Source organism: Cucurbita pepo, chromosome 10 (assembly GCF_057944985.1).
Source record: "Cucurbita pepo subsp. pepo isolate OVF chromosome 10, ASM5794498v1, whole genome shotgun sequence".
Taxonomy (NCBI): domain Eukaryota; kingdom Viridiplantae; phylum Streptophyta; class Magnoliopsida; order Cucurbitales; family Cucurbitaceae; genus Cucurbita; species Cucurbita pepo.
In genome coordinates this window covers 16,730,096-16,743,936 of record NC_141807.1, presented here as the reverse complement: position 1 = coordinate 16,743,936, position 13,841 = coordinate 16,730,096, and the positions used below count along the sequence as shown (strand labels likewise).

At 34.7% G+C, this 13,841-nt stretch overlaps 2 non-coding genes across 2 annotated transcripts; both read left to right on the top strand.

Annotated features, from left to right (window-relative positions):
* Positions 1-5,480: 5,480 nt before the first annotated feature.
* Positions 5,481-5,553, top strand: TRNAF-GAA (transfer RNA phenylalanine (anticodon GAA)). Its single transcript has one exon. It is a non-coding gene; the product is annotated as a tRNA-Phe (tRNA).
* Positions 5,554-8,005: 2,452 nt separating this feature from the next.
* TRNAQ-UUG (transfer RNA glutamine (anticodon UUG)) lies at positions 8,006-8,077 on the top strand. Its single transcript has one exon. It is a non-coding gene; the product is annotated as a tRNA-Gln (tRNA).
* The last annotated feature ends 5,764 nt before the right edge of the window (positions 8,078-13,841 follow it).

Sequence of the window (13,841 nt, the reverse complement as noted above, 5' to 3'; positions counted from 1 at the left end):
AAGAATTAGAAGAACAAATTCAAAATAAGACTGTCCAGTCTAAAATCAAAACTTTACAAACTCAAATAGAAAGGGAAATTTGTTCAACTATCCCTAATGCGTTTTGGAATAGGAAGCAACACAGTTGATCTTCCTTATGTCAAAAACTTCGAGGAGAAAAATATTCCTACGAAGTCCCGACCTATTCAAATGAATAGAGAATTACTAACATTGTGCAAAGCAGAAATCAATGATCTTTTACAGAAGGGTCTTATTAGACCGTCAAAGAGCCCCTGGTCATGTGCGGCTTTTTACGTCAATAACCAGGGAAAGAAGGAACGTGGAGTCCCGCCACTGGTAATAAACTACAAACCCTTAAATAAGGTTTTGGAATGGATTAGATATCCAATTCCAAATCAATCAGATTTAATGCAAAGAATTTCAAATGCAAAAATAATTTCAAAATTTGATATGAAATTAGGATTTTGGCAAATCCACATCTCAGAAAAAGACAAGTACAAAACGGCTTTCAATGTCTCTTTCAGACAATACGAATGGAACGTTATGCCATTTGGGATAAAAAAACGCTCCATCCAAATTTCCAAAGATTATGAATGATATTTTCAATCCTTTTCAAGACTTTTCAATTGTTTATAGTGACGATGTTCTGATTTTTTCTCAAAACATCGATCAACACTTTAAGCATCTTCAAACATTTTTTACGGCAGTCAAAAGAAGCGGTTTAGTTGTGTCTAAACAATAAAATTAAACTTTTTCAAACAAAAATCGGTTTTCTTGGATTTGAAATTTATTTGGGTCTAATTAAACCCATTCAAAGGTCCATGGAGTCTGCCTCAAATTTTTTGGACCAAATTACAGATAAAACCCATTTGCAAGCCACTTTATAAAAGGCTAAAAAAGAATCCAAAGCCGTGGACAGAAGAACACATCAAAACAGTCCAAAAAATCAAATCCCTTGTCAAGTCAATTCTGTGTTTATCGCTGATAAACCCAAGGGCTAGTTTAATAGTGGAGACCGACGCATCCGATATTGGATATGGTGGAATCCTGAAACAGTCCCTTGACAAGAAAGAATCCATTGTCCGTTTCCATTCGGGAATATGGAATTCTACTAAAAAAAATTACTCAACAGTAAAGAAAGAAATACTTTCAATAGTACTTTGTGTACAAAAATTTCAAAGTGATTTAATTAACAAAAGCTTTGTTATCAAAACAGATTTAAGGGCATCTAAATTTGTTTTAGAAAAAGATGGCAAGAATCTTGTGTCTAAACAAATTTTTGCTAGATGGCAAGCCATTTCATCTTGCTTCGACTTCCAAATTTTGCCTATAAAAGGGGTCGAAAACCCCTTGGCAGATTACCTCTCAAGAGAGTTCTTACTCTCAAAGAAAAATTCTCCCCAACACCAATCTCCTTCTCCCAGTAATGACCGGAAAGAAAGTGATCGAAAATGGGAAGAAGCCCAATGCTTCTTCAAGCACACCTACTCCAATGACGTCTAACAGCTATGCAATGGATGCTGGTTTCACCTTGGTGACCAGGTCTAAAGCAAAGCTTTCTAAAAAACAAGCGGAGGTTATCACTCCGGCGAGACCTTCTGCCTCTTCAACACGGCCATCTGTCGTTACTCCATCGAGACCTACTGTCTCTTCCACTTCAAAGGGACCTTCTGTCCCCTCAACCTACTCGGATGCGGTTGTTCCCGTTCGATTTTCTCCAGCTCCTGAAATCAGGACATATTTTCAAAAATCTGTGTCGATACCAGAAGCTATGGTAGAACCAGAATACGACGACCCGAAAATCGGCGAAGTCGTTAAAAAAGCCTATCCATCGGGATTCTTTTATATCCCAGAAGATCTTCATAAAACCAGAAGGTTTTATGAATTTATTCTAGTCGACACAAAGTCCGTTGAAATTACTCATATTCCGAGTCGCGATGATCCTTCGAAAATCGCGTATTCAAAATTAAAAATTTTTAAAGTCATGAACCCGACGTATTGGAATCAAGATCCATACACGGAGAAGACTTTTTCAAAATCTTTTGTTCCTCATTCTTACTCATACAGAGACTATCACATGACATGGTTCAATGTCTTTTGGTATCAAAATTACGAGCACTCGTGGTTTATTCAATTCTGCCAGAATGCTCATAAAATTCATTATCCATTTTGGTTTATCAAATGGTGGAAAATCTTTGGATCAGCCAAAGATATATTTCCAGTCCCAATACAGGAATCGTACCACTACTTCATTCAAAATATATTCAAAACCCCATTTCCATTAACCATGCGCTTTTGCTTATACTTTCAAATTCCTTGGATTTTAACTTGGAATTTTCAAATTAAAGAAACCGAAGACCAAATAAAACAAGTCTTCAAAACTATCAAAATTAAATTGTGGGATAAATATACTTATACCCACGCAGACATCAAAGCGGTAAAGGTCTGGCTATCTGAGAATGGCCACCTTCAGGATTTATCCAAGAAGAGGACCTCCGAATTCCTTAATTCAAAGTCGAAGCTACTCGCTGCATTAGCCCAGACAACTTCAGAAGCTGATTTTCAAAAGATTCTTCAAGAGGTCGCATCAGTCGGTTCGACGTCTTCTCCTTCTATTGTAGAAGAAGAAGATGAAGACACGATTTATGATCTCAATAATCCATTTTTGGATTCTCAACCACCTTTGTAAATATCATCATCAATGATTGAATAGTCGTTCAACTATTTGTAAACAAAATTAAAAAAAATTAGTTGGTAAAATATGTCAGGATGAAACATTTCTCCTCACATATCTCATCATGTTTGTTTGTCTTGAACCTTTTCCTTTATTATTTTCACTTTTCCCATTTATATTATTATTTTCACTTTTCCCATCATCACATTATTGATGATTATGGATTTCCACATTTGTCAAATTATTGATGAGTATGGATTTTCACTTTCATCTCATTATTGATGAAGTGAAATAAATAACCTATAAATAACCTTTAAAATAATACAATTATTCAATCAATAAATGTATTAAATTACAAGGAAGAACAAATTTCTTTTGTAAAGGAAGAAATTTCATTCAAAAGAATAGAAGATGTGGAGCTTCAATTACTCTATGTTAGCTACTATGTTTAGGATTTACTAATTGGACACGAGTTCTTGGATTTAGGGGATTGTTTTATGTAATTTTCAACTACAACTTATGTTTTCAAATTTTTAGGTCATAATTTAGGTAGTGGTTGTATATTATGGATGAACACTAGAGTTTCTATCCCGTTCACCACAACTACTTAGTTTTTGTTTGAAGGCTATAATTGTCATCTATGTTGTATGGCAATAAAATTTGTTTAGATGAAATTTTAGTTTAAGTTGCATATTCTACTTCTTGCTAGTAAAAAATTTGTTTCTTAGCATAATATGAATTTAGTTGCAGAGTTATTAGGAATAAGATGGAGAAAGAAATTTTCTTTAAAATAATAAACAGACCCAAGTTCATCTTTGTTGTTGTGTAATTGTGATTTTACAAAAAGCTTAACTAATATGAAATATCAAGGTAAATCAAGAATATGTCCTACACGTCATTCAAGGTAAATCAAGAATATGTTCTTAATCGCGACCTTAAGCTAGGATATTACTTCTTGTTATGTTTTCAGGATCTTAGAACTTAGAGGTCATCGTGTCATGTATCATATACTGATCCTGGAAACCTTCCCCTAAAATAACCTTCAATTTTCTCCCCATGAACACATGAATGGTGTCGTCATAATCATGTAATCCTACTGGTAAATCGTGGTGCAGGACATCTCGTTTAGCTGATGGGAAAGGTAGGCCTATCATATCATCCAGCTCATGATACATATTGCATGACATCCTACCTAAAGAGGAATATGGGCCTTTGAGTACACACGTAATGCAAATAATGGTTACTTATGGGTATGGATCCTACCAACTTATTTAACATGTTATTCACATAGTTCTAGGTACTTGGTACATGGATTATTGATGAACCTAGGTTTATACATAATGTCATGGGTTAGGCTTTAGGAGTTGAGGTTTTAGCTTAGGAAAACATTAGAGGGTAACCTAACGTGGACTAATTCGTGTGAAAATCTACTAGCACTTTCAGGACCTCTTTCATTCTCGATTTTTCTGAATCTTCTGCCAGAAGTCTTCTCCGATCAGAGCCTTCCTTTTTTAAACACCTTGTAATTCTTATTCTATAAAAAATTTAATGATTCGGGAAGTTTATAAAAATTAGAAAATGTACCATTTTCTCAATGTTTTTTCATTTTACTTGTTCTTTGCTTCTAGATACAACCTAGTAGAGATTATACACCATCTCTTATTGGAGACCTTGAGTGTTGCAAATTCTACTCTCCATTGAAAACTTTCGGTCATCGAAAGTGCTTATTCTAAAATAGGTCATGGTACAAGGTTCTTATTTTCCTTCTGTTTCCCAAGTGGCTTCTTCTACTCTATGATTCTTCCATAGGACGTTAACAAGAGAGATTTCCTTGTTTCTCAATCATTTCACTTTCTTGTCTATTATTTGAATCAGGTGTTCTTTATATGTAAGGTCATCTCTCAAGAAGAGAGTTTCATGAGCCAGTACGTGCGAACGATCTAGGGTATACTTCCGTAGTATGGATACATGAAAGATATTATGTACTGCAGACAAGTTTGGGCATTGCCCGATTCTATAGGCCACAAATCCAATCCTTTCTAATATCTCAAGGGGACGGATAAACCTAGGGCTTAGCTTCCCCTTTTTACCCTACCTGAGCACCCCTCTCATGGGGTGCTACCTTTAGGAATATATGATCCCCTACCTACAATTCCATGTCCTTGCGCCTTAGGTCTGCATAGCTTTTCTCTGGGCTTTGTGCGGTTTATATCCTAGCTTTAATCTTCTGGACTGCGGCGTTGGTAATTTGCACCAGCTCTGGCCCAATAGTTTTCGTTTGCCCCCCTTCTTCCCAAAAGATAGGGGATCGAAATCTTCGTCCATAGAGAACCTCGTATGTGGCCATTTGTATGGTGGCTTGGCAAATATTATTATAAGCGAATTTCATAAGGGGTAGGTACTTAACATGTCTTCCAATATTTGCTTGAGCATTTTTTTTTTACCATCTTTTTATGGGTGGAATATCGTACTATAACTGCGTACCCAATGCCTTTTGTTAAAATTTTCAGAAGGGAGATTTAAATCTGGCATCTCGGTCTAATACTATTGCCTTTTGTTGAATTTTAAGAAGTGTACCCAATACCTTTACTGATGAATATTCATTTTTAATGTTAGCAAGAGTAGCTTAGTTGGGAGATTGTTAGACTGAAGATTTGAAGGTCACACTTGTTTTATCCACGTTCACCGCACCTGTTTCAATTTGCATAACCTGACTATTCAATAAAAAATTAGTCATTATTTCTTTTTAAAATCTCAATGAATCAGCGAAAATATCTTTATCGATAAATTTTCATTTCTAATGATTGCGGGGATAGCTCAGTTGGGAGAGCGTCAGACTGAAGATCTAAAGGTCACGTGTTCGATCCACGTTCACCGCACTTGGTTCACGTTGCATAATTTGAATATTCTTTTCAAAATTAGTGATTATTTATGTTTAAAATATAATCTATTAGTGGAAATACGGTCACGTTTTTTATCAACTGGTATAGGTTGCTATTTTCCCACTCGCCCTGCTACAAGATGTCACCCTTAAAGGATTGGGATCACTTAGTTGCGATTATAACACCTTATAGTTTAGTTGATTATTATTTCTTTTTAAAATATAATGAATTAGTGGAAATAGCTCTACTTATTTCTTTTTAAAATATAATGAATTAGTGGAAATAGCTCTACTTATGAATTTTTATTTTTAACGTTAGCAGGGATAGCTCACTTGGGAGAGTGTCAAACTACAGATTTGAAGGTGACGTGTTTGTTTAATCTCCATGTTCACCGCACCTGTTTCCATTTGCACTATTCAATAAATTTGTGACGTGTTTGTTTAATCTCCACGTTCACCGCACCTGTTTCCATTTAGCTCTACTTATGAATTTTTATTTTTAACGTTAGCAGGGATAGCTCAGTTGGGAGAGTGTCAAACTACAGATTTGAAGGTGACGTGTTTGTTTAATCTCCACGTTCACCGCACCTGTTTCCATTTGCACTATTCAATAAATTTGTGACGTGTTTGTTTAATCTCCACGTTCACCGCACCTGTTTCCATTTGCACTATTCAATAAAAATTTAGTTATTATTTATTTTTAAAATTTCAATAAATAATGAATTAGCAGAAATACCTTTACTTATGATTTTTTTTTTTCAAATATTAGCGAAGATAACTCGGTTTCACCGCACCTAATTCACGTCACATAACTTGACTCCTAACTATTCAATTTAAAATTAGTGATTATTTCTTTTTAAAATATCAATGAATTAGCTAAATACCTTACTAATGAGTTTTCATTTTTAATGTTAGTGGGGATAGCTTAGTTGGGAGAGCGTCACTGTAGATCTCAAGGTTACGTGTTCGAGTTGAAGGAAGTGTCATAAGGCTAACTTTTTTCAATTTTATTTGATTTTATTTCAATTTTGTCAAACTCACTCAGGTACTCATCTCAATCATTTGAGCCTTGTTGGCCTTCAATAACAATCATTTCAGCCTTTTTGGCGTTCAATAAGAGAGACCTTGGAAATAACCTGTAACTATTCAACTGGATTATCACATTAACAATTTAAATCAAATAAAGTGACATTAACCATTTGAATCACCTCAACCCCACTTGTTGAACTTGACCAAATGTCTATAACATAACACTAACAAAGGTACAAAGTAACACAAACAAAGGTACAAAGTAACACTAACAAAGGTACAAAGTTCATAAAAGTCTTTTTAATCTAAAATACCATTGAACTTGATCATTATAGTGCCTCTCAAACGTAGGTAAAGTTTAAATTCGGGTCTCCTTGTCAAACTCACTCGGGTGCTCATCTAAAATATTTTTTTTTCTATATTTTGAAACTATTTTAAACACTTTTCTCTTGTACTCTTTATAATTTTACCTTTTAAGGTTGTAAATATTTGTGCATGGGTGACTATTATGATTATCAGTCAACTGAGTTAAGTGGAAATATATTTAGAAGATGAAATTAAAGTATTAATTCTGATGTCATCTTTACTTGAGTTTTGGGATATTGTTATTAATGATATTCAATCTAATGCCATTAGTAATTCACAATGATAATATTCAAAATACTTGACAAAAAAGAATGGTCAACATAAGATATTTGAAACAAATAAATATTTTGTCCTATATCAAATCACTCATTTGAAATTCCTTAATAATAAACCTTAAGTCTTACCTCTTTTATAGAGAAAAGTTCCATAAATAGAAGTCTTATTAGATACTTCTAAGCATTTAGAGATCAACTAGACACAAAGCTAAACATTCTAAAAAAAATTAGGGGTTAAACTTTCTCGTTAACGTAATTTAAGAAACTTATGATTTTTATATTCTTAAGAGTTTAATTGAGCTAGGTCGATTCAATCTAGTGGACCCAAGAATTGAACCGAACCAAACCAACTAGTTAGTAACATGATTTAGTGTAAGCATTTTGACACAAAGTAGAAGCAATAATGGAGGGTTTGCAATAATATAGTTTTCACCCCTTGTTTCTCAAGTGAATATTGAAATAATATGGTTTTCCTGTTAAGTTTTGCACGGAAGAAAGAAAGACTGGGATGTAAAGTATTATTTCAATTTGTTTGTAATATACAACAATATATAAATTAATTATAAGAAATATATAAAATTACATGTTCTCAAGGGCTTCAATCAACACTAGAGGGTTACTTTTGCAATCACTCTAAAGGTGCTCAAGATCACAACGAGTTAGATAAAATAGCTCTAGAATTTTGAATCCAATAACTTGAGTTTGACTCGGGATAGAATCTCTCTTCTTGTGGAATCTGCATAAAATAGGAAAACCATTCCAAAATCAATTTTTACAAGGGGTTCTATGGTGTAGTGGTTAGCACTTTGGACTTTGAATCCAACGACCTGGGTTCAACTCTCGGTAGGACCTTTTTAAGAAATGACCTTGATGCGAAAACACAGAATAAGGAACGACAACACAAGACATTTTAAAACAAAAGGGTGTTTCCTAGCATTCGATGCGAAAACACAAATTTTCTCGAGGCATAAGGTGTAACATTCTTGAGTTATTCCGAACTTATTCCGAACTTGCTCCGCTATCATTTGAGCCCATAATAACTAGCATGAGTTTTCGGTTCCGAACTTGCTCCAAACAAGTTATTCCGAACTTGCTCCGCTCCGCTATCATTTGAACCCATAATAACTAGCATGAGTTTTCGGTTCCGAACTTGCTCCAAACAATATCATTTGAACCCATAATAACTAGCATGAGTTTTAGGTTCCGAACTTGCTCCAAACAACTTGAAATCTTGAATTTATTCTCATGTCATAAAAAATAGACCCTTACAGAAAATAGTTGGTAATTTGGAGTATGTCTAAACCTTGAGCTAGGATATGACTTCTTGTTTTGTTTGGAGCATGTCTAAACCTTGAGCTAGGATATGACTTCTTGTTTCGTTTTCAGGAACTAAACCTTAGAGGTTGTCATGTCATGCATCGTATTTTAACCATGAAAACTCTTGCGAAATAACTCTTAATTTTCTCCCCATGAGTGCATAGGTGGCGTTGTCATAATCGTGGCATCCTGCTAGCAAATTGTGGTGCACGGCATCTCATTTAGGTGAGGGAGATAATAAGTTCATCATGGAATCCTGCTCATGGTACATATACCAAAGCATCCCACCTAAAGAGAAATAGGGGCCTCGCGGCAGTGATGATCATTTTCTCCCATATCTTGGTTTCGCTAACTAAAGTTTTCCAATAACTCCCAAACTTCATTACCTTATATAACCTCTCGGGATAAGGATTCATACAACATTTCATAAAATAAGATCTACTGAGAAAACTCGAGAAAAGGTCAAATTTTGAGTTGACTTGGACAGTTTAGTTGAACTGAACGTATCATCGTTTTCTTCCTCTGAAAAGGAAGAAGATGCGCATTTTTCGCATCGCCACCATCTGAAACTCGGCCTGTATAGCCACATTTATAGCGTTTCTCTCCTCGATTTCTTCGTGAAACTTACAAATGGATGTTACAAGAAAGGGTTAGGGATTTATTTGATAACTTCTCGTGGATCGTAGCCTAAGATATTCGTTACCAAAGTTCATCCAAAATCTGATTTATCGCTGGAGATAAAACAAAGGATTTCTTATTGGGTAGTCGATTCTAGGGGTTTCAACGCCCTATTTCTTCATTGAACCCCTTCCATGTCCTATCTTCAGGCTAAAGGAATTGGTTTGGAGGAACGTCTTTGAGTGTAGGACCTTAATTTCCAAAAATTGTTCTCGGTATGCAACTCACTCGAAACGCTAGATTTTCGATCTCATGGGTAGCTTGTTCTATAATGTCTCAACTCTCGATTCCTTCATCAAGTTTACTCAACATCTTCCTCTAAAGCTAGAGGAATCCTTAATTTGAAGGAAAAGAGATCGTAGATAGGAATTTTGACTCTTATCCCCAATTTAATTTCGAAACCTATTTTCTTCAATTTGGCACGCTCTCGAGGTTATTTTTCTTTGTGGTCTTCTATGGAAGCATTCCTTGGAGGTGCAGAAACTTATTGGAATTATTCTTGCTCGACGAGTCATCATGTATCCTCGAATTGGATTTCCAAGTTTTTCTTGAAGTTCTTCAATGGCGGATTGAATTGGGGGAATGGTTTCTGGGCACTTTCAGCACTCTATTCCTTTATAGAACTTGTGGGTAATCTTGTTGAGAAACTGTAGGAATAAGTTTTAAGAGAAATGGTGGAGGATTGCTCTCGAATTTGGAAGAAATCTGAGAGTAGGAGACTCATAATCTAAACGCTTATTGCCTTCGATTTGGGGATCGACCTTTCTCGATTCTTATTCCGTATTGTTGCTCCTACTTCAGACTTTATAGGTGGAGCTTAAACCGACATTGAGAGCTCTAGATTCTTCGTTATTTAAAAGTTTGAAGAGAAATGGTGGAGGATTGCTCTCGAATTTGGAAGAAATCTGAGAGTAGGAGATCCACCATCTAAATGCTTATTGCCTTCAATTGGGGGATTGAACTTTCTCGATTCTTATTCCGTATTGTTGCTCCTACTTCCGACCTTATAGGAGGAGCTTAAACTGACATTGAGAGCTCCAGAATCTTCGTTATTTAGAGTTCAAACTTTATGGATAATTTTTTGAAGATATCAACTCCGATCATAGCCTTACCGACCTTGGCTTTGAATACATGTCGTTGGACGTGATGATTCGTGGGTGTTCGTTCTAGATCATATCAAATTTTGGACGAGATCTGACGGTTGAGATTTGAGTTCGAAAGATTTTTCCCGGATGGTCATGGTAGATGCTCTGATTCGAATTAGAGTGGTATTTCTGTAATTATCCAGTCTTCCAGGGGTATTTTGGTAATTTGCCACTTTCTGAATATTTTATTATTATTTTTCTCGAAAAATCCATAATTTTTCTACAAATTTCTCATTGCTCTTTTATCATTTTTCCCTTTTTCTGAATCTTGAGATTCCTTCTAGATAAGGAATTACAAATCCGGAAAGATTCTTGATAATTGATAAAATGACTTTTTTGCCCTTTGTATTTACTTTTTCCTTTCCAATCTTTTTCAAAAGGCCTTTTAACTCCTTGCAATCACTTGTTAAGGTACACGGGTGACTTGACTAAGTCCTTTGTTCTTGCTTAATCCTTTAATTTTTTTCCTTTCTATGCTTTGGGTCTTTCATGAGTGGCTTATTCTTATGGAAGATAATTTCCTTCATTTTTGGGGTGTTACATATACATACTCGTTACAAACACAGAATAAGATGCAGACTCAAAAGAAGAACAAAAAATACTAGATAAAAAACAGAGGTTAGTTCATGGCCCACACTCCAAAGTCCGCTCTCATCCATGACCAACTACTAGTTACATGAAAAAAAATGATAAACATGGAGTGAGTAAAACTTAGTAAGTAGCCTACTAGTAGGTTGTTAATCGCGACCATAAGCTTGAAAACCTTCCCCTAAAATAACCTTCCCCTAAAATAACTTCTTGTTATGTTTTGAGGATCTTATACTGATCTTGAAAACCTTCCCCTAAAATAACCTTCAATTTTCTCCCCATGAACACAATCTTCTCCCCATCTATCTTTTTTAAACACTTTTGAAAGTTAAAAGAGTAGTTTTGAAGTTTTTTTTTTTTTTTTTTTGGAAAATTTAACTGTATTGTTTTTAAAAAAAAAAATTATGAGTATTTTTTTTTTATTAAAGTGCAAAGTTCAATGGTATTTTTATTAATTTAGATTATAATTTAAAAAAAATACAAATTTTTGTTGATTAAGTTAATATTAATTTTATTAAAATACATAACACCACATCAAAATTAATTTATTGGGACTAAAATTAAAACTAAAAAATTAATTTATTTTAAAACTAAAAAGTATACTTTGTTTCTTATCCCAACTATAAAGAATTTAATTCCAAGCTCTCTTCTAATAGACAAACGATTTATTAACCTCTGTTGTAAGATTTCATTTCATCAATTTAAGTAGCGTTCAACTATAAATATCGAATTTTAAAGTATTCCTTGGCAAAGTAAATCGGTTGAAACTATCTATCAAAGGTGTTCCATAATGAGTTGTGGAGAAGTGTTTCCTTCAATTCAAATTTCAATTAAGGATGTCAATGACAAAAAAGTGCAAGAGGCTAGAAGGTTTGTAGTGGAAGAAAATAACAAGAGTCATGGACATCGTTTCATAGCTGTATCATGTGTCTTATTCATGGTTACTTAAATCTCGCTGAATTGGTGCGCCTTTCACATCAGAGACATTTGAGCCTTAAACCGAGCTCTTTGTAATAGCGAACTTATTAAAAACTCTTTGCTTGCTGAAACATTTGCTTGACATAATTGGACCAAAGGACGGTATGGACGACCATAGCTCACTATATTTGTCTCCAATCATGAAGTGTGACGTCAGATCTTTGTTCATACCATATTCATTAACTATAACATGGCAAGAAATTTTTTATGTTTTGACTTGGCATGCCATATTCTGTTGTTCTTATATATCTTTAGTTACTTGTGATTAAAGCAAAGAAGTATAGACATGGTTTCCAACCAACCCTTCCTTTATAAGTTAGTTCGACGAATGGGTTTTTGCTATCAATTTATTGTTAACCCTTCCGCTCGATTTTGTGTTATGATATCATGCAAGGAATGAGAATCGACCTTACTTGGACAAAATTATATACTATTTGATAATTATTGTTGATAACAAAGATAAATTGAATTATAAGCATTTTAAGTTAAAATATAACTAATAATGTTTGATTAATCCACCCCCATCTAAATCGTGTGAAAGTTATCTTATTTGTAATCAAATAAATTACAAGGATATGAAAATACTAATAAATGGAAATAAAAATAAATGAATACGTATGGTAATAAGTATATATGGTAAATTATAATTTATTACTAAATATCCTTAACACCCCACCGCAAGCTGAGCGTCGGATTTGAACGAACGTGAAGCTTGGATCTGAAAAATTCAAAGAGGTTCAGAAACACTTTTCGTGAAGATGTCAAAAACCTGGTTTAGAGGAGGCGTAGAGAAACACTTTCTTGAGCGGCGATGCTGCCTTGGCTTCAGCGAGAATATGTCTAACCCATGAAGAGGGATTGTCGCTTAGCGACGATGCTGCCTTGGCTCTTGTGAGAATATGTCTAACCCCAAGAAGTAGAAGGGGAAACCTAGAGCAAGGGACAAAGACAATGTTGAAGCCGAAAGAATCGCCACATTGGGCGAAGGAGCCAATTTTGGCGAGAAGGCGAGTCGGAAGAGTCGCCACATTGGGCGAATGAGCCAATTTTGGCAGGAAGGGATGCAGCAACTTTGTTGGCGAAGAGGCCAGTGCGGCACCTAGATTCCGAAGGTAAATCTCTGCAAAAGGTTGATGGGCTTGTCGAGATTCCGTATATTTCTGAAGAGAACACTAATGATCATCCTGAGATTAGGGTTTCTGTGAAGGATGAAGGATGAAGGAAAAATTAGGAAGAAAATGAAAGATGCTATGTTTGGAAAAGGTGAGGTTGTATGTACAGAGTATGGCGAAGGATGATTTAGAGGTCAAAAGGGTGGAGCCGAAGAGTAATCAGTCGGATCTGCATGTGGTAGCCATGACGACTGCCCCTGCAGCGTCAAATCCAGCAATGGTGATGGGGAAGAACAGTGGAAGATTTCAAAAGCCATTGAAAAGAAAGGATACGAGTTGCTAAACAAAAATGGCTCTGATACCATGATAATGTTTGATGAATCCACCACACCTAAATGGTGTGAAAGTTATCTTATTTATAATCAAATAAATTACAAGGATATGAAAATAGTAATAAATGGAAATAGCAATAAAAGGATACCTATGGTAATAAGGCAAATATTAGCAATAAGATATCAAATATCAAATATAATATATATGGTAAATTATAATTTATTACTAAATATCCTTAACAGTAACAAATTACTTGTACACTTTTACTTATAATCTTCATATTCTTTATATAGCAATAAGGAAGGGAAGGATAGAAAAGATACTCATAATATCATTATGACTAAGCTATATTTCATTAATAAAAGAGAGTAATACATCCACAAACACACACATATATATTTCGAGAGAGAGGGTTTATTATAAGTAGAGATAGCATTTTAGTAGTTGTATTGCTACTTGGGGACA